General features: G+C 43.9%; 1 protein-coding gene across 3 annotated transcripts in view; it reads right to left on the bottom strand.

Moving 5' to 3' along the window:
• The window catches only part of ERC2 (ELKS/RAB6-interacting/CAST family member 2), a 970,915-nt gene that overhangs the window by 135,309 nt on the left and 814,771 nt on the right, over positions 1-20,835 (bottom strand). The gene's annotated exons all lie outside the window — the stretch shown is intronic.

Below are 20,835 nucleotides of genomic sequence, written 5' to 3'. Positions count from 1 at the left end.
CTGGCCTGCAGCCCTATGGTTTGCAGACCTCTTTTCTAAAGGCCTACCTTGCTAATGACAAACCAGACCTGACTTGCAAAATAAGTGCTCAGTCATGACTTAGAAGCCTAGTGTTAGACCAAATCACTCCAAGGGAAGCTAGGAGGCCATGAGAAGTCAGTCCCTCCTAGCTTCTCTCCAATCATTCACTGTGCCCTGTCACACTCTTCCCGACCATTTCCAGGACCTGTTGTGGTCTCACAGGTATGCCCGTTCACTCCTGCCTTCCTGACCCTCTCCTGGGGACTGGCCCATCCAATTTAACAGCCTGTTGCACCCAGTTCCTCCTGGGATCAGGCCTGGGGCTGAGGCCCTGACAGGACAAAGGTCCTCCTGGAATGCTCCCTTTCTTTTCTTTCTCAAACCAATGATAGCCCTCCTTTGTCCAAATCCTCAGAGCTGGAGATAGAAACTTTCTCATCTATGTCTAGGCAGAAAAATCGAAATGTAATTCCTTCTCATTCTCCCTTTCACCTGGGGAGAATGGAAACACACTGTGGAATATGGAAAGGCATGAACCAGAGTTGCTAAAAGGATGGGTGGGAGTGCACTTAGGTAGCATCTCTACCTGCTGAGTACTCATCAAGTTCCAAGCACTGCCAGCGGCCAGCCCCACGTGCAGAGGGAGAAGTGGAGTTCAGAAGGCATGAGGGGCTTGCCTGAAGGCACAGGCTGGGAGCAGGGACTGGCATCCAAGCTGGTCTGACTGGGGTCTCATCAACTCTAAAATCCAAGTTACTGCAAACCAGTCTCTGTCCCTGGGTGCAAATGGCAGCTTGAATGCATTGAGTACTCACTGGAGCCAGCTTTCAAATGCAGTACAGTTTGCAAGCATTTGACTTATTGATGTGTTTACTTTTTTTTTTTTTTTTGTCAACTCCCTACTAGACAATCAAGTCAAAAGAAACTGCTCTATCGAGAATCGTCACTGGCACACTGTAAGTGTTTATTACATATTTGTAGAATTTGTGAATAAAGAAAAATCATATGAATACTAGATAGTAGTAGCTATCTACAGGCCAGGCACTGGGCTAAGAATTTGACATGCATTTTCTCACTGACCCCTCCGACTCAAGTTAGCTACTGTTATTTTTCCCATTTTATTGATGATAAAACTAAGGATCTGAAAGGTTAACACTTTTAGCCCAAGGTCAGAAAACTAACAAATGGCAAAAGCAATAATTGAACCCAATTCTGTTAGACTCTTAACCCAGATTCCTCTTATTCCATTCAGTTCTCCCCACACAATGATTTCCCTTGTCCCAAACCAGACAGTGAGCCCGCTGGCCCAGGGCCCCATTCCTCCCACAACAAAAAGTCATCTTTTCTCTTTCCCCCTAACCATGTTCATTCCTAGTGTCTGGAAATTGCCCTCACCTATAAAATCAGGATAATTTTCCATTGTCAACACATCCCAACCTCCTCCATGGGGTTTTTGTGAGAATTAACCCCATTTGCAGCCATTAATTAAGTTGTTTAAAGCACAAGTAGCTTTTTCTCCATTTTTACATGGCTTCTCAAATGGTTAATGTCGAGTTCTTTCTTGGTGCAAGCACAAGGAACTCATAACTTTTCAATGGATTATGAAAGTTATTCCCCCAGGGGCTCGGCAAAGCAGTCATCGTTGTGCATAGCTTTGGCATTACGTCAGTGAATTTAGTCCTTCCTGAGCTAATGGTGGTTCTTAATAATATTATTGGAATTATTATTACCTTCAATTAAAATGTTGGCCATGAATGACTTACTACTTCAGAGAGATTCCCCGAAGAGTCACGTTAGAGTTTGTAGTCTTTTTGCCAAAGGGCACCATAAGAACAGGAACCAGAGTCCTTGCCCATCCCCCAAGTAAATACATTAATTAATAAATACACAGCATTCAAATACTTTTATGTTGTTGGCTGGTTACCAGGTTTTAAATTGACTTCCTTAAGGGTGGATAGGGCTGGCTAATCACTACCACTTTGTTCTAAAAACTAAAAGGAAATCAGGAGAACTTTACGCATTGTTCACTATTTTTTTACTCACCAAACTACATTAGAATAGTATTGGTACAGCTACAACCTTCACAGAATGATCTCTGTCTTGTCTTGGTGGAGATGGTGGGCAGCACAGGATTGGTTTCAAAGACAGTAAGATGAATGGTACCTGGTAAAAGCACTACCTATTACATCTCCCTTGACAATACCTGAGTGTTGAGAACACCCTATAGAAATGGCTTCAAAACTAGGTGAATTGCTCATTAGATTCAGGGTCGGTGAGCTATCTAACTCTGCATATGTGCATAGAGGTGGAGGAAGTTCTTAAACAAAGAGCAGAAGTGTGCAGGTTGGGTCAAAGAGGACTTCGGCTGTGTCCAGAATCTGATACTCAGACACTATGAAAATGTGTCACCACTTCTAGGGAGATCAGGCAGGAGAAGAGCGCTACCTTCATCCGCAGGGAAAGTAGTGCTACCATGTCCCAAACCCAAACGGACAGAGAGAGAACTATCTCAAGGGTGTGATGATGCATCTTGGAAATCCAGGTGCTGAACTGCAGGGGAGGAATATCCGAGGCCAGCGAAGACAATGTATTCATCGTCAGGAGGCTGGGGATGAGGCCATGAGCCACAAAGAAGCCTGGGGAGCCTACGGGAGGGGAGAGAAAGTATAGGCTGGAGCCAAAGAGGAAGAAGAGGCTGGCACACATTGTCTGGCACAAAATGGACACAGAAATAGTTGTTGAATCAATGAACAAATAAGTGAATAACTGGGGGAGATCTAACATCCTGACTTGGCCTGAAAGCTCTGTCAACTTAAATCTACATCAGTCAGGAAAGATTGCCTGTGTACGCACCTTGGCTGATTTCAATCCTTACATTTAGAAAAACCGTCTATTGCTTTTAACCCAACCAAACCTAACTCAATCTACGTGCCTGAATGTGTGATACTTTGGTTTCTGTGGGGTATGTGTGTGCGTGTGGGCACACGCGCATGTGCATGCACATATGTTTAATTTTCATTTCTAATAAAATTAACTTAAACCCCTGTGTTGCCAATGAGTATATCAAGGGCAGGAAGCAGATGTTTTCACATTTGGACCAAGGCTAAGGGAGAAGAGGTGGTGCGACACTCAAAGTCTAACTATTGCCTCTGATAAGAAGGAAGCAGATCCACACAGGGCAGGAGCCCCAGGGAAAGCTATGTCAAAGTTGGAGAGGGTAGCTTAACGAGGGCTGCCTAGGAAAGCTTGCTCTGCCTGATATTAAAAGATGCCACAATTCACATGTCCTGTAGCTGCACTTCCCCTCCCCAGGAGAGAAGTCTGTGGCTGTGTTGGTGCAGCCATGTCCTTGCCTTGATTTTCTGTCTTCATCTTTGGTAACTAACTTGGACTTCCTGCTTCCTTGATAGCCCATTCTTGGTCCATCTGTCTTTGTCAAGGAATGAGATTCCAGGTTTTTCTACAAGTTTCACATTCCAAGAATGGCCTTGTAGCCTGATTCTGCCCAAGTTTTTGCCTGTTCTTGACATATATTATTGCCTTCTCTGCCACACCTTTCTAATGATCCTACCTTATGCACAGCCCTGGAAAGAGAAACCCCACAGACAGCTTGATCTGCCCTAACTTGTAGAGAGTTGACTGTACCAAGTTAGGACTCCTGCTTCAGATAAATACATCTATAAGGCTGGCCAATGCCATGCAGCATGTGACCTGGTTCTGAGATGGACCAATGAGCTTCCTCCCCTAGGGATTGAGAAAGAGAGATTCCAAGAGACTGAACTAGTCCATGATAAGGTTGTGGGGACACGGAGGCTGTGGTAAGGGCATGAAGAAGGTAAAGTAAATTGAATGAGAGGGGACAGAAGACCACATGAGAAAGGAGAAGACAAACATCCTGATTTTCCACTCCCCAGATGGAGTCCTGTGTAGCTCAGCTACCCCTCTAACCCTTTGACTCTGCAAGGGTCCCTGCAGGTCTTCAACAAGCCCCTGTAGCAGATGTTCGTTTTGCCTGTTCATTACTCAGTACAATTTCTTTTTGTAGCAGACTTTGAGTTTTCTTTTGGGGACTCACACTTCTCTCATTCTCAGACCATGGGGAGGGAACATGACATAGGACTAGTCAATTAAAATAACTTATTTGTTAGACATATAGTAATTGGTTCATGGATAGGAACGGGGACAAAAGTTGATACAATGACATTCCATCTGAGGGGAGAAAGAGGCTTCCATACATCTGGGGTGTCCATACTGCTATATAAGCATCTGGGGCTGTCGGCAGCTATTTTTCTATTTCATGGGGAATCTTATGATAGAAGTCTGCTAGAGAATGAAATCCCCTTGGGGGAAAACAAAGCCAAAAGATGGTGACAGAGACCCAATGCCATTGTTTTTAGCCCCTGGATCCAGCCATACCCGAAGTCATTACACCCTGACTTTTCAGATATAAGAGCCAATATAGGCCAGTCATCATGGCTCACGCCTGTAATCCCAGCACTTTGGGAGGCCAAGGCAGGCAGACCACTTGAGGTAAGGAGTTCGAGACCAGCCATGCCAATGTGGCAAAAGCTTGTCTCTACTAAAAATAAAACAATTAGCTGGGCATGGTGGTGTGCACCTGTAATCTGAGCCACTCAGTAGGCTGAGGCAGGAGAATTGCTTGAACCTGGGAGGCAGAGGTTGCAGTCAGTTAGGATCCTGCCATTGCACTACAGCCTGGGTGACAGAGCGAGATTCTATCTCAAAAACAAACAAAGAAACAAACAAACAAAGCCAATATACACTCCTTCCCTTAAAAAAAATAGTTCGGGCTGGGCGGGGTAGCTCACACCTGTAATCCCAGCACTTTGGGAGGCCGAGGCAGGTGGATCACGAGGTAAGGAGATCGAGACCATGGTAAAACCCCGTCTTTACTAAAAATACAAAAAAAAAAAAAAAATTAGCCGGGCGTGTTGGCGGGTGCCTGTAGTCCCAGCTACTTGGGAGGCTGAGGCAGGAGAATGGTGTGAACCCGGGAGGCGGAGCTCGCAGTGAGCCGAGATTGCGCCACTGCACTCCAGCCTGGGCGACAGAGCGAGACTCCGTCTCAAAAAAAAAAAAAAAAAAAAGTTTGAATGGATGCAAGGCTCTTGACCATCACATATCCTTTTAGGATCCAGATAGCCTGTATAGGCTCCTATTTCTTGCAGCACACAAACCTTCCCTACCAATGCCTCCCTCCTTTTCCTTCTACTGTTTTCATTATCATAAATAAGGTGTTAAAAGAAGAGCAGAAATTTCACCTTTAGGTACCTTAGTGCCTTTGTAAACAGCATACTCAACCATCTAGCCATCTTTTCCATTCCATCTTATTAGCCCATTAAGTTTCTCAGTTTGATCCAAGTAGTCTTAAATGTCTTCAGAGAGCACAAGGAAGATTACAAAGACTATTTCATGGTGAAGAGTAGCCCATCACTTCCACTCAAATTCTATCAGCCAGAAATCATTTGCATGGTGGAGACATGCAATGTTCCCTTACTCCCAGGAAGGAGAAACATTAGTGAGTAGACACTGTGTGCTGCACTAACATAGTACTGGCCCAAGAGGCACTCAATATTTGTTGAATGAATAAACGATGAGGAATGTACAGAGTTGGGGTTTGTGAGTAATTCAGAGATTCCTCCTTACACTATCAGGCAAAGAGGAAAAGCCATATCCCACTGTCATTCATGAGTGAGAGTGAGCATGTTCTCTTTCCCCAGGGGAATATGTTAAGTTCAGTCTCTCTGCACATTCACCCAAATTTTCTCTCTGGCTCCTATGCTTTCCACAGATCACAGCTTTTTCTTTTCTTTCTTTTTTTTTTTTTTTGACAGAGTCTTGCTCTGTTGCCCAGGCTGGAGTACAGTGGTGCGATCTCAGCTCACTGCAACCTCTGCCCCTGGGGTTCAAGCAATTCTTGTGCCTCAGCCTCCCAAGTAGCTGGGAATACTGCATGCACCACCACACCCAGATAATTTTTTGTATTTTTAGTAGTGATGGGGTTTCGTCATGTTGGCCAGGCTGGTCTTGAACTCCTGGCCTCAAGTGATCTGCCTGCCTCAGCCTCCCAAAATGCTGGGATTACAGGTGTGATCCACCATGCCCAACCAGATCATAGCTTTAATTGACCAATTTGGTTTTCTACACTGATTTGCTCTCTCCACATAATGATACTATACCATTCCTATGCCATCCCAAAGTGTGCCAAATATCTCATCAGGTGGGGTGAAGGGAGAGGAATGGAGGAGTTTGCTTGTTAAATTCACATTGTATATGGATTTAGAAGTGTTTTATTCTCAAGACTAAGCAGTTCAGAAATAGATGAGGGGCAATATTTTCCTTCATTGGAAAAACAATATTTTTACACTGAAAGTCACATATACACAAGTGTATGTATGCATCTATCTGCCTAAAGAGGAAACATTATGAAATCTTGTTACCACTTTATTTACCTGGTTTTATATTTTCATGGGCAAATATAGCACGGAAATTTACTAAATTTCCTCTTGAGTATTTTAGAGGCAGTGGCTACCCAGTCCGGAGAAATTTTCTGCAGAACCCAGCTGTGGATGGGGCTTTGTGAGCCAGTCTTCTTGACACTGCTTGGTAGGCTCAAAGTGTTTTGCTTAAAGGAATATTTTCAGAGAATTATAATGTAAATTAAAAAATGGGATTAGCATCATCATAGATTTAGAATGCAACTTAAAAAATGTTTAAAAATCTAGGCTCACCTTTCCTTGAATACTTCTTTGATACTGATATTTCCTTGACTGTGGGGAAGATTTTTCAAAATCTTATTCTGCCTTGAGGTAATCATTATGAGCATTAATCATCATCATGTGGATATAGAGTACTGGCAAGGCCAATGTTAGATAAAAGAGAGTTTCTAATGCCTCCTCTAGGGTGTGGTTCTGTTTTCAAGGGACTTGCCATTATATCCTTGAGCTGAATTTTACTGGACTTGAAAAAAATTTGCATGCAAATTCCTTATTAGGGTTACAATCTTGGGCAAGTCACTCAATCTGTCTATACGTCACTTTCCTCATCTGTAAGATGGAGATAATGATAATTCCTACCTCATAGGGTTATCATGAAGATTAAATGAGTTAATGCACATAAAACATTCAATAGAGTTTCTGGCACAGAGAAAACTTTAGCTATCATTATTTTCTCATTATTTTTAAACATATGTATTACCGAACAAGCATACCTTTGGAGAAATTTATGGTTTCCATTTGTAGTAAAATCATATGGAAGTTGGCATCTAATGTTGAAGATAAAATATTTAGAGAAAGCCGGGCGCGGTGGCTCACGCCTGAAATCCCAGCACTTTGGGAGGCCGAGGTGGGCGGATCACGAGGTCAGGAGATCGAGACCATCCTGGCTAACACAGTGAAACCCCGTCCCTACTAAGAATACAAAAAATTAGCTGGGCATGGTAGCGGGCGCCTGTAGTCCCAGCTACTGGGAGGCTGAGGCAGGAGAATGGCGTGAACCCAGGAGGCGGAGCTTGCAGTGAGCCGAGATCATGCCACCGCACTCCAGCCTGGGCGACAAAGTGAGACTCCTTCTCAAAAAAAAAAAAAATATATATATATATATAGAGAGAGAGAGAGAGAGAGAAAAATATATATACATATTAAAATTTAAATACAATTCAAACTCTGAATTATTAATGCAAAGCAGCTTTCACTATAAATATTTGGTCTCTGGGTTTCAAGATAAATGGAAAAAATAATGAAAACCAAACTCACAAATGCCCTCCAGACATGGAGATGCTAGGGCTAGTTAAAATGTGACTGTGGATGCGTAATGATTCGGAGTCCTTTATGGACAGGATGAAGAGGGTCAAGGAGATGCTGAGGAGGGCCGGGTGTGAGAGGGCAGCCTGGCTCTATCCGCAGGCCCAGTGGCCAGCCAGGCCACCCAAGTTAGAGCACTGGTGAGTTGTCAACTAGTTGGTTGATCTCAGCAAGTCACTGAAGTCCCAGTACCTCCCTTTTACCATCTGTAAAATGAGAATAATAATAATGTTCACACTCTCTTCAACTTAAAATGAATACAAGAGAGAGAGAATAGAAAACACTTCAAAAGTTAAGAGTTAGAATATGTAATTCTTCTACCACAAACAAGCATTTCTATGGGAATAAAGAAAGACTTTGTGAAAGTTATTTATTAAGAAAAAAATTTGGCATGGTATGTGGACATACAAAGTTGACCTGATGTCATAGAAAAAGTATGGATGTAAGCCTTAGAAAACCCAAGTGTTTGAAAAGTAGGACCAAGCACTTATTAACCTAGGGCAAGTCACCTAACCTTACTCAAGCTCAGTTTCTCTATTAGTAAAATTAGGACAATATTACATGCCCCATATGGTCACTGTCAGGAAAAAAAAAGGCTGAAAATGTCTAAAGTTATCTGGCAATTAATAGGTACTTAAATGTATGTGCATAAGTGTATGTATGAGTGGGTATGTATATATGATCTATATGATGAATAAATAGTATGTAATTTGGAGTTGGGTATAGATTTGGGGTTATTTATATTTATGATCTAGTATCTATGATCCCATGGATAGATATCAAGAGGGTATGTGAATCCCTTCAAATTTACTTTATGCTTGTGCATTTTCTTGGGGGAGAGTCCTCTGTTATCATCATGTTTTTCATCCAAGGAGTCCATGACCTTGAAAAGATTAAGTACCACCAACGTAGACAGCGAGATGGTGAGAGTGATGAGTAGCTTTGCCTCCATATTGCTCACTACACATAATTCAGCACATCTACGCAGTGGTCATCTAGAATGAGAACTCCCCCTGTTTAAATACACAAGATTCTCCTTACTGGAGAAAAACTGGAACCTGGAAGAGGGTACTCCCCTTTGACAGGGACCAAAATTTCATAGTAAATAGTGGGAAAGAGATCTGGGACTTTATCTTTAAATATGAGACCAAAATTTTGGGAAATGAGTATATGTATATTATTTTTAATAAATTTTAGGCTGTAATTTCAACAACTTGCCAGCTATATAAAGAACAAAGAATAAAATATGGGTTGATTTATTTGGCCCATATTTTCCCAATCAGGTTGTATGAGGGCATCACATGACCTCCTTTACTTTCATCAGTACAGTTGTTAACAGCCTTATTTTTTTAAGAGTCTGCAAAAAAATATTTGAGACATGTGCCACTTTCCCAAGAACCTGTCATAAGCCTCTAACATCCAATCCCTCACTTTGAAGCCCTTGGGCTGTCATCATGCTTACTGACTTTTCTTTTTAATTGATAACAAGTTATCTTCATTTGTTAAGGAATTTGTATGTGACACAAACCTGGCTTCCAAAATCCCTTTCATCAGCTTGATAAAGCCTTGCATCTTTTGAAAAATGTGCTACTTCAATTTGCAAGTGTTGTGCAATCTATTTTCACCGTGTTTCTTGATGCTGGAAACATCCGGATGATCCAGAAAAGACAGATGTACATAGAGCTGACTCTCGATGCAGTGGGGGGCCCACCGTTAAAAGGGGAAGGATGTCTGAGTGGGGCTAATTTGATAAGTGGTCCATTAATTCGTGAATGTTTCAATGTTATGACAACTTTGGCTTTCCTGCTACCTTTTAACCATCAACCTTGGATAATGAATTTTCGGATAAGGGAAAACCAAGGGGAATCCCTGTACAGTTAGTACAAACTGGTACCAGCTTGGTGCAAGGAGAAGAGGGCCCTTTCAGTGCATTCTTCCAAAAAAGCCATGTTGCACATCGTGGCTGGTGAGGGGGAAATAATACATTTCAGGCAAGTGTAGGTTAAATAAGCCCTTGAGAATTAGTCTATGAACTCTACTCTAGTGGAAAATGAGGCCCACATTCCAAACCAATTTCACAACGCCCCCATCCCCCTTTTTAATAACAGTCCATTTTTACATAGGGGGTTGCCTATTCTGCAATTCTGTAATAGTGAATTTTTGCTTATTGTGTTTCTGGATAACAAGGTGTGCCTGTGTTTCTTTCTTGCATATCGGTTTGCAGAAAGTAATTGCCCTGCAATTCTTAATCCAACCCGTTCACGCATTCCTTTCTGCATTGTTCTTGTTTGTCATGTCTGAGCTGTCACCTGAGAGCTGATCTTCCTTTGCTAAAATCCATTCAAGAAGCATCTTTACCTTTCAAGATGTCTGGTGCAAAGATACACTGTTTTGACTGATGTAGCAAAACATTTACAGAGCATCTTTTTCCAAAGTATTATACTCTTGCGTTACTTCCCAAGGAAAAATCTGTTTCTAGAATAAAATGGTGGAATTTAGATGAAAGATTGTCTTTTTTTTTGAGACAGAGTCTCACTCTGTTTCCGCCAGGCTGGAGTGCAGTGGCACAATCTTAGGTCACTGCAACCTCTGCCTCCCAGGTTAAAGTGATTCTCCTGCCTCAGCCTCCCAAGTAGATGGGACTACAGGCACATGCCACCATGCCCGACTAATCTTTGTATTTTTAGTAGAGATGGGGTTTTACCATGTTGGCCAGAATGGTCTCCATCTCTTGACCTCGTGATCAGCCCGCCTTGGCCTCCCAGAGTGTTGGGATTACAGGAGTGAGCCACTGCACCCGGCCAAATGATTTGTCTTTTTGGGAGAGTATTACGGGGTTGTCACTTAGTAAATATAACCTAAAGAGTAATAATGCTAATATTTGTTCCTTTTTCACCAAAAATCTTATTATGTGCTAGGCATTTTGTATGCATAATCTATTTTAACCCTAACTATTACTGTCCCTGTAAGGCTTTTTCCCCCAATGGAATGTAAGCTCCACGTAGACAAGGATTTTTGTCTTTTTATTTATCGCTACATCCCTGGTGTCTAGAACAGTGCCTGGAATAGACTAGATATTCAACAAATATTTCCTGAATAATAAATGAATCCCCATTTTACAGATAGGAAAGTTGAGGCACAGAGAGGCCAGTTATAAACAATGTACATAAGGTCACAAAGGTAATAAGTGAAAAATCAGATTTTGAACAATATTTACTAGCAAAAAACCTACAGTCTTAAAAGATATGCTCCCTTTTTCCGTCCAACACACACACACACACACACACACACACACACACACACACAGGTGCACAACCACTCTCAGACCCATGCACAAAGAAGCCTGCCCAGTTCACCTGCTTCTTTAGCTCACCACGGACCAACTGCTGAAGGACACATTTTTGTTACCCATCTTCCTCCTCAGACTGTCCTCTTTGAACAAAAATCCTCTGTAGGTTCCTCTGCTGGCAGTGTTCATTAGTATTTAGTGACCTCCCCTGCCCAGTTCTCGTTTCCTGCACTACAATCCCCGCCCCCCGGTGAACTGTTAATTATAACTACTACAAAGTCTACACTCGCCTGGGAGACAGGCTGTTTGGCAGCAGCTGTGAAAGCCGAACTAAGTTATTTGGGGATTAATCCGCTGCTGAATGTAGTCTTACAAGTATAGCTTTGGGGGAAAGGAAAGGAAGATAAAATGAGCTAATGCTGTTCGTATAAATGTGAACTTCTATATAACACACACACAGGCACACCCATGAATACGCTGACTAAAAGTTAAAATATGATTATCAAAGGATAAGAAGGACTTACAACTGTAATGTAAAACATTAAGAAATATACCCTGGCTTTCTGTGTTCTGCAGGGATACAAGTGTGCTCTGAGCCAAGGAGAATTAAAAAAAAAAGAGAGAGAGAGACAGAGATAGCAAATTGAAATATCTTTAGGTAGACTTAAATATAGCTTCAGAGATTATAATTCAGATCAAGGCTAGAGCTCCATTTCAACATTCCTTAACTGCTAGTAATATAACAAAGGTCTGCAAATTGGGAGGTACGTCTGCTTGGGAAGGGATGCTTATCTGATCTAGGCCCATCTTTCTTCATGTTTCAATCCCAGAACAGCTGCCCTTCCCTTGGTAAGAAACTCAGCGATGGCAGCACAAACCCAGCAAGCTGAAAGTGCAGCTGGCTGTGGTCCTGTTGCAGCTGCCTCACCCTGTGGAGAGTGTGCGTTGGCGGGTGGAGCAGAAGCGGGCTACTTGGGGGAGTCCTTGGTGGCTGCTGGCAGGCAGCTGCATGCCCTGCAATAAGGTAGTTCCCGTTTGTAAGCCAGCTGGGGGTGGTGGTGGAATACAGCAAGACGATGGGGCCATAAGAAGGAGGCATGTCCATCTTCCCCCAGGGCCAGCTGAGCTTCCTGAAGCTGGGGATAGGTTGGAAGGGTTATTCTTCCCTTTCATTCATTCCCTCACTTGCTCCTTCATTCAGTCACTCTTTTCATCTTCATTAATTTCAACTCTTTTTATCTTTCTTTCCTTTCTCCCAAATTATTCAGTCAAAGATTAGTAGAGCAATGCAGTACTAAAATCAAATGCACAGACCTGGGGGACAGACTCGGGTGGGACTTCCAGCCCCCTCAACCTGCCAGCTGTGAGACTTTTGGGGAATTATTCAACCTGGATGAGCTTCAGTGTCCTCATCTGATTAGTAGACATATTAACAGTGCCACATCTCATAAGACTGCTGCCAGGACACTATGATTCAGTGATAAAGGACTTTACGTGCTGCCTGGCACACGCGAAGTGCTCAATAAACAGCAGGCATTAGGATGAGGATGACAGTTCTGTGGGAGCCACAGAGATGTGTCTTGCCGGCGGCTGCCTCCAAGGGCCACTTGAAAGATACCCAGTCTGCATGGTTGTCCCCGAGCAGAGGAGTCATACATGAGTAACAAGATAAAAAGTTAAAAACGTAAGGAAGTCCCAGGAGGAAGGTGCAAAGAAAGCCCCATGGAGAAAGGCCATCAGATCCAGAATTTGTCTATTAGAAGAGTATCTCTTTGCCCAGGTTCAGAGACACGGCTGCTGAGGACTGAGCCCCAGGCAGGAGAAGTGGTGTGTTAAGGGGCTGGCACACACAAAGCTCTGAGCTGACCCCAGAGTGAGATGCTGCTTCTGCTTCTGTTATGCTCCCTCAGAAGACAGCTTTTGTGACAAGGGGGAGCAGCAGAGAGAGGGTACAAGTGGGACCAGGGAGGGGACACACACCACGGACACACTGGATAATTTGCCACTCAGTAGTTGTTGAACAAAGTCGGGCAAGGACATGAATGAAGATTCCCTTTCATTCCCCCATCTCAGAACCTGGGGCTTATCTCCCAGACCAGCTCCCTGAGTATCCTGAGGAACAAAAGTTCTACAAGGTATCCTTCCCCAGACATTCCAGGGCCATGTGCATAAATACACCTGTGACAGGCATAAGACTTCACTTCCCTCTAGGAGTCAGACCGTGCTCATTAGCACATCAAAGGCTCTGAGAAGTCCTGCAATAGACAATCTGTTTAACTTGATTCTTTCAAAATTATCCAACGCTGAAATAATTTTTTTTTTTTTTTTTTGAGACAGAGTCTCACTCTGTCGCCCAACTGGAGTGCAGTGGTGCAATCTTGGCTCACTGCAACCTCTGCCTCCAGGTTCAAGCGATTCTCCTGCCTCAGCCTCCCGAGTAGCTGGGACTACAGGTGCATGCCACCACGCCTGGCTAATTTTTGTATTTTCTAGTAGAGACACGGTTTCATCATATTGGACAGGCTGGTTTCAAACTCCTGACCTCGTGATCCATCCGCCTTGGCCTCCCAAAGTGCTGTGATTACAGGCGTGAACCACTGCACCTGGCCAATAATTTTTTAAAATAATGCCTTTGTCCCAATCCAATGTATGCATTTTATACATAAAGAAGTGCAGGTCCAGGGTGAAGAAGATGAGACTCTCTCGAGGCCATACAGTCAGTGAGGAGCTATGCCGAACCTGAATGCTAGCTCTGGTGAATAGCTCTTTGCCCTCCTCCTCACTTCCGCATGAAGCCAGGGCACCCCCGTCATGTGCCAGTGCTCCTTGGAATAGGTGGTGACAATGCTGACACTTCTGTCAAGCAGAAGTCATTCAAGGTGACTGCCTTTTAACACACTTCTAAAAACAAACTGTAAAAGCCCTCTCTGAAATGTCTGATGGGGAACAGATTTTTAAATCCAGACATGCAGGTGGGCCAGAAGGCAGAGAGGCCGGCAGGGAGGGGCACAAGGCTCCGCGTCCCAGGTCCTGAATCCAGGCTCAGCCCTTCCACTGCCCTTGCTGGCCATGTGCCTCCAACCCTCCAAGCCTGATTCCTCACTGTGAAACAACAGGATTGTGTTGTCTTTTGGTCCTGCCTATTTATGATTGGAAAGAGAAAGGCTTGGCAGGATTCAGGTTGACTACTTGGCATTTGAGAGAGCCCCACATGCACCACCGAAATGCTCACCCCACCGTGGTGACTGTCATGCTTCTCTGCCTCCTTATTCACAGAGTGTTCCCTGCAAAAAGAGTGCTCCGAAAGCTCCCCAGTCCTCCTAGAACATTCAGTCTACTGACTCTCACTTAAGGCCCAGTGCACACTGGATACCACCCATCTCTCCAGTGTCATCTCCTACCATCTCTCCCACCATCTCACTTGATGATCACGACCCTGGCCCACTTCATGCTGGCTCCTTCTCATCCCAGGGTCACCTTCTTATATCAGCCCTTCAAACCATTTCATCTGAGGCAGCCTCCTCCCATCTTGGTCTCTTCCTCTTCATTTCTGTCTTTGTATACATCACTGTCTAAAATCATCTGACTTATTTGTTCATTTATCTGCTTAATTTCTGATTCTCCCTGGGAGAAGGTAATCTGTGAGAGCAAAGTATTGTTTGTTGCTTCATATTTACTGCTTGTTTACCTGGCACCAAGACTAGCAAAAAGTAGGTGCTTATTAAACTTCAAATAAATGAACGAATGAAGAATTCTCTTTCAGAAAAAAAAGCCTGCTTACCCCTTCAATGTCCAGGTCAAATAAAGCCTTCTATGAATCATCTAGGCAAAATTGAAAAGCCACCTTTTTTTGTATTCCTTCGGCCTTTGTGTCTGCCTCTCATAGGATGTTTTTTTTCTTTTCTTTTTCTTTTTTTTTTTCTTTTTTGTTGAGACGGAGTCTCTGGCCCTGTCGCCCAAGCTGGAGTGCAGGGGCACGATCTCAGCTCACTGCAACCTCCACCTCCCAGGTTCGACCAATTCTCCCTGCCTCAGCCTCCCAAGTAGCTGGGATTACAGCATCCGCCAGCACACCTGGCTTTTTTTTTTTTTTTTCCATTTGTAGTAGAGCTAGGGTTTCACCATGTTGGCCAGGCTGGTTACAAACTCCTGACCTCATGTGATCCACCCACCTCAGGCTCCCAAAGTACTGGGATTATAGGCGTGAGCCACTGCGCCTGGCCTCCCTCTCATAGGATGTTATATGCCACTCTGCCCTCACTGCTCTGAGGGCAGGGGCCTGTGCATGTCATTCTGCAAGTCCACAGGCTTTGCCAAAGGCGAAGGTCTTCCACAGTGCTTAGAGAATTAAGGAATTGCTCGTCTAGAACCAAACTCTCTCTGGGCTCATACAATCAGGGCTTTGTTTGCTCTCCAGGAAAGTTCAGCCCTAAGAGTTTAAAACTTACATTAAATCGTCTCCTTTTTCCTGTCCATGGGCCTCCCCCAAGAGAAACATCATCTGGAAGCCATGTGATTGAGCGGACACTGATTTTGTGTAGGCCCTGCATCCTGGGTTCTAGTCTCAGGCTTTAGCTGGGGGATCTTGAACTGGGGGATCTTGAACTGGGTCTTTCGCCTCTCCCAACCTTTATCTCTTTAGTTTATGAAAGAGATTGAAAAACCTCTGAAGACTGCCCCACCCAGCCCTTACTTGTTTTGAATATGTGGCTCAGTCTTTCATACTCTCCCTCTAGCAGTCCATACATGTGGTTTGATAAGGAGTAAGTTTACTAGGTCTAGCCAAACGAGTATTTTGTCAATGAAATCTTACCCTCAGAGAAACAGGGAATCATCCATTATTCTCTGATTGGTGTTTTAAATTAGACTCCTTCTGCCACACACAAGCTTATACCAAATGAGGGGATTTTTATATTGGTTAAAGGTTCAAGGCTTTTCACAGATTGCAAAAAAGGCAAAATCCCAGCAGCTCAGAACGCTGTTGCATTTCATTTTACCCAGCCTTGCAGATTAACTCCAAAGCCTGCTTGGTCAGCAAACATTTCTGCTGGCCTGGAAAAGCTCTTCAGTTCTTCCCAATCCCTATCAGGACTGTGCCACCACAGCGATGAGGAGCGGGATAAGCCATTTTCCTTTCCTGTGAACACTTCTGGGCCTGAGGCCTGCCTTTTTTCAGATTCTGTGGGCCTTTGCTAATTTGTGTGACAGCTTAAATGTAAATAGGACACATCTGCATGGGTTAAAAAAAATAGCTGCTCATTGTAAAGGGCAGTGCACTGTGTTTATTTATCATCTACAACTGGAAAGCAGGTTCTGTTTCTAGTTTGTAATAGCTAATGGTTTGCGACAACCGGAAGCATTCCGGAACAGTTTTAGTTGACTATTGACTTTTGAAATTAGTCTACATTCATTTTATTTTCTTTTTTTCCCCCAACTACCTGGCTGGGAGAAGACAGTGAGCACCTATAAAGGTGGACATTTACAGACCAGGTCCCTGAGGCACCCACACCTGACCAGATACCTGCTGTCTACTGGTGATCACATACCTCTTCCTAACTCTACTGACCACTATTTGCTGGGCAGGTACTTCATGCCAGGCAAGGGCTTCATATGCATTCTCTCTTTTGCTCCTGTCAACCACCCAAAGAAGTGCATGTTGGCTGGGTGCGGTGGCTCACATCTGTAATCCCAGCACTTTGGGAGGCTGAGGCAGGTGGATCTCAAGGTCAGGAGCTCGAGACCAACCTGGCCAACATAGTGAAACCCCATCTCTACTGAAAATATAAAAAATCAGCTGGGCGTGATGGCGGGTGCCTGTAATCCCAGCTACTCAGGAGGCTGAGGCAGGAGAATCGTTTGAACCCGGGAGGGAGAGGTTGAAGTGAGCCAAAATCATGCCATTGCACTCCAGCCCGGGTGACAATGCAAGACTCCATTTCCAAAAAAAAAAAAACAAAAAAACCCAAAAAACAAAAAACATAAAAAACAAAAAAACAAAAACAAAAGCCAGTGCATGTTATTGTTCTAGTTTGAGAAATGTAGAAACTGAGGCACAGACACACACACACTGACTATGTACTGAAAAGTATCAGAATTGGTGTCTGAGCTCATGGCTTAGATTATTCTTAACCATCTATATAGTATCTTTCAGAAGTCTCACACTCATCTACCAAGTTGGGCTGCCAATCAAGGGACACACACAAGCCTTGTGCTAAATCTTGGTGGTAGGTGAGGAATTCATTCAAGAAAAATAACTCAGGTATAGAAGTGACATCTTTAGTTTTATTCAGACAGCCCAATATCTCTCTTGAATTTCATTATACTATACATACATATTTTACATGTGTGTGTAAGTGCATATTCAAAATCATTTCTGTAATCACTTTTTTCATGAATGTTTCCATAGTTCACTTTAATTCTATTGCATTCAACAGGTAAGATAATAAAAGATTACTCTTACTCGGAATAGTGATCACAGCATCAGCTGCGAACACTTTCAGTTGCTCACCATAGGCTGGCTATTCGGAAAGCAATCTGAGAGGTCACCTCAAAAATTTTAACAAAGCATTATAATCTATCAAAAGAGCACCACAAAGCAATGACAGATTAGACTGATGTGGAAAGATGTCCACAATACACAAAGTGCAAAACAGGGAGTTGTGGAATAATTTGTGTAGTACAGTCTCAATCCTGGTAAAAGTGTGTGTGTGTGTGTGTGTGTGTGTGTAAGCCTGGAAGAATCTCTGGAATGACAGAGTGCATAGATGTGGGGATGTTGCAGAAGGGACTTTCACTTTTCACTATATGCATCTTCTAGACTGTTTAACTTTTTATGCATCTGTATTTTTAATTTAAAAAGTGATAAAAATGACATTTAAAAGTGTTCCCAGCCAGCTGTCCCAGGCAGTTCAAGTCACCATTGGTGCACTCCCCGTGGTGATTACTGCCATCAAGGCCATATTTGTTCCTCAGATCATCTACCTGCTGGCCCCAGCTCTGTCTTGGAATGCCCGCTCCATCTCCAGGTTGGCTAAGCCAGCTAAACCATGCCCAGCTGATTTTGAGCCATCTAGTTCTCCCTCCTCTTCCTCCTCATTCTTAGTTACATATTGTCATGCCCTTGCCCTTTGCATCCAGGAAGGCCAAGATAACTGGGAAAACAGTTTGCACCCCAGTAAACGATGCTGAACTCAGCGTTCTTGATGAGGGAGGCTTGCCCCAACCCAGCTGGTAAAGAGGAGGTCAAAAGAAACACACAGGTCTCAGCTCCTCAGCTAAGTCATCCTCCAAACTTGATTCCTCTTTCATTCCAGGCTGTCCAGCAGGGCCACCCATGCTAGGCATGAACACCAGCAAACTGTATCACCTCACATGCTGAGCATTTCCGAAGGTGCACCGTCTGGCCAATCAGCAGGACACAAATCCAGTGCTGGGTGGTAGCACCTGCCAATCAAATGGCTTTTCCATGTGAGCCTACTTCTCCCGAGCTTTGAGGCTGTGGTTTCCAGTCTGACTTTCTTGTTTCAGAGCTGAAGTTTCAAGGATGCATCTGGACAAAATATGCTTTCCATATAGGCCAACAATTTATTTATTTATTGCTTATGACATTGTACTTGGCAGCTAAGAAGATATAAAACAATTTGAACCGCTCTGCAGAAAACGGTTGCAGAGTTGCCACTGGAGACTGCGGTGGAAGATAATAGAGGAGAATGGAGTCTAGCAGATCTTTCTGTAATTGACAGGCAGAGCCTCTAGAGGCAAGTGTGGCCAGCAGGCATTCCTGCAAGGAGCTCACATCTCTTTCCAGTCTCAACTCCTGCTTTGGCACAAGAAGGAGACCAGAGGCATGTGTTGGAAGCCACCTCTGACAGGAGAGATGGAGCCAGTATGAGGACCTTTGCCATCCACCCTTAATTGCCAGGTTAGATGGGTGTTTTGAACATTTATTAATGCAGTGGGTGGTGCTGACCTGCTTCCTTCCTCTGCCTGTCTCCCATTGACACTGTGGGTGCCCCTTCCATGGCCTGCTGGGCTCCACCATTTCAGTGTATGAAGCTCAACCTCTAACTGCCCATTCTTGCATGGCTTTGCCTGAGGGCTTCCCTGGCTTCTAAGGCTCACCTTATACAGGTTTGTAGCAGGTGAGGAGTGTGAGGGTATTGATGCCCCTAGGAGCAGCCCTCAGCTGATGACCGTCAGGAATGAGGACACACATATCACAGCTCCCTCACCCCTAAAGTGGGATGATTCTGGTTCCATACCAGCCTCCAGCATTCCACAGCAGGACTAAGCTGCAGACACCTGTTGCCCACAGTGGTGGCTTGACAACTCCTCCTTTATTGGCTTGCCTTCCCCTTGCCTTATTGATGCTTCCTGGGAACACATCCCCCAAGGATAGCTTGTACTACATCCTTGTCATAGAATCTGCTTTCAGGAACCCAAACTCAGAAAACTCCTACCCTATTCCTGCCCAGCCCTTTTTATGTATCATAAATTAGAGGAACCCCAAGATTGTTTCTTGCACTTGGGGTGGTTGTTGGGCCTGCAGAGTGTTTAAGAGAATTCAAATAAGTTGCTATCATAAAGAAATCTAGATTATTAGATTCTATTGAAAAACGGCACAGATATGGCTATACTGAGCTTGCATTCCCTTATGGCATGTGGGGCTGAAGCTGACTTCTGATGCCCCTTTAACCAAATCTCCCTGGCCCATTTCCCTCATTGACATTTCCAGACTGGACTCTATGGATAGTTGCTGGGTCACCCAGGCTACCTGTAAAGCCAGGTGCCTTTTTTCTCCAAGACTCCCTGCCTTCCTGAGGGCCTGAGTCACTGTATGGAACACTCAGGCCTGGATCATACATAGAAAAGTATGTGGACAGAGATGTGTGTTCAGCCCAGGATGCAAAAATATCAGAAAGAAGAGAGTCACTAACAGCTAATGAATGCAACCATGTCAGGTGCCCTGCTAAACCCTTTGCATTCCTTTCTTTTCCATTTTAGTCTTCATAGACACTCTGCGAGGCAGATCCTATTATTATCTTCACGTTTTATCTGAGGAAACTGAACCTTAAAGAGTTGGAAAACTTATCCACTTAGCTAGTAATGAAGCTGGGACTCCAGTTAAATTTGTGGTGTTCTTTCTGTCTGCAAAGCTGCTTGGCCCCTCTCATCCAGGGCACAGGAATATCCATGGGAGAAGGCACTTTATTTATTTATTTATTTATTTATCTGAGTTTTGATTTAAAGAATTTTTTTTTTTAGAAGACAAAGTCTTACTCTGTCACCCATGCTGGAATGCAGTGGTGCAATCATAGTTCATGCAGCCTTGAACTCCTGGTCTCAAGTGATCTTCCTGCCTCACTGCCTCAGCCTTCTGAGTAGCTTGGACTACAGGTGTACACCCCCACTTCCAGCTATTTTGTTTTGTTTTGTTTTTACTTTTTATTTTTTTTAGAGTTGGGGGGGTCTCACTATGTTGCCCAGACTAGTCTTGAACTCCTGGCTCAAGTGATCCTCCCACCTTGGCCTCCCAAAGCATTGGGATTAACAGGCATGAGCCACCACTCCTGGTGGAGAATGCACTTTACATGGTTGCTATGCCATCACCCAGGCCTGGCCTTGAGTCTGGGAGGCTCTGAAACCTTCCTTGTTAGGCCACAGAAGAAGAAGTACATCTCCAAAAGGGCAGCTTCCAAAGTA

This window comes from Theropithecus gelada, chromosome 2, assembly GCF_003255815.1.
Source record: "Theropithecus gelada isolate Dixy chromosome 2, Tgel_1.0, whole genome shotgun sequence".
Classification (NCBI taxonomy): domain Eukaryota; kingdom Metazoa; phylum Chordata; class Mammalia; order Primates; family Cercopithecidae; genus Theropithecus; species Theropithecus gelada.
The sequence above is the reverse complement of the archived record's forward strand: the minus strand, read 5'-3'. Positions and strand labels throughout refer to the sequence as shown.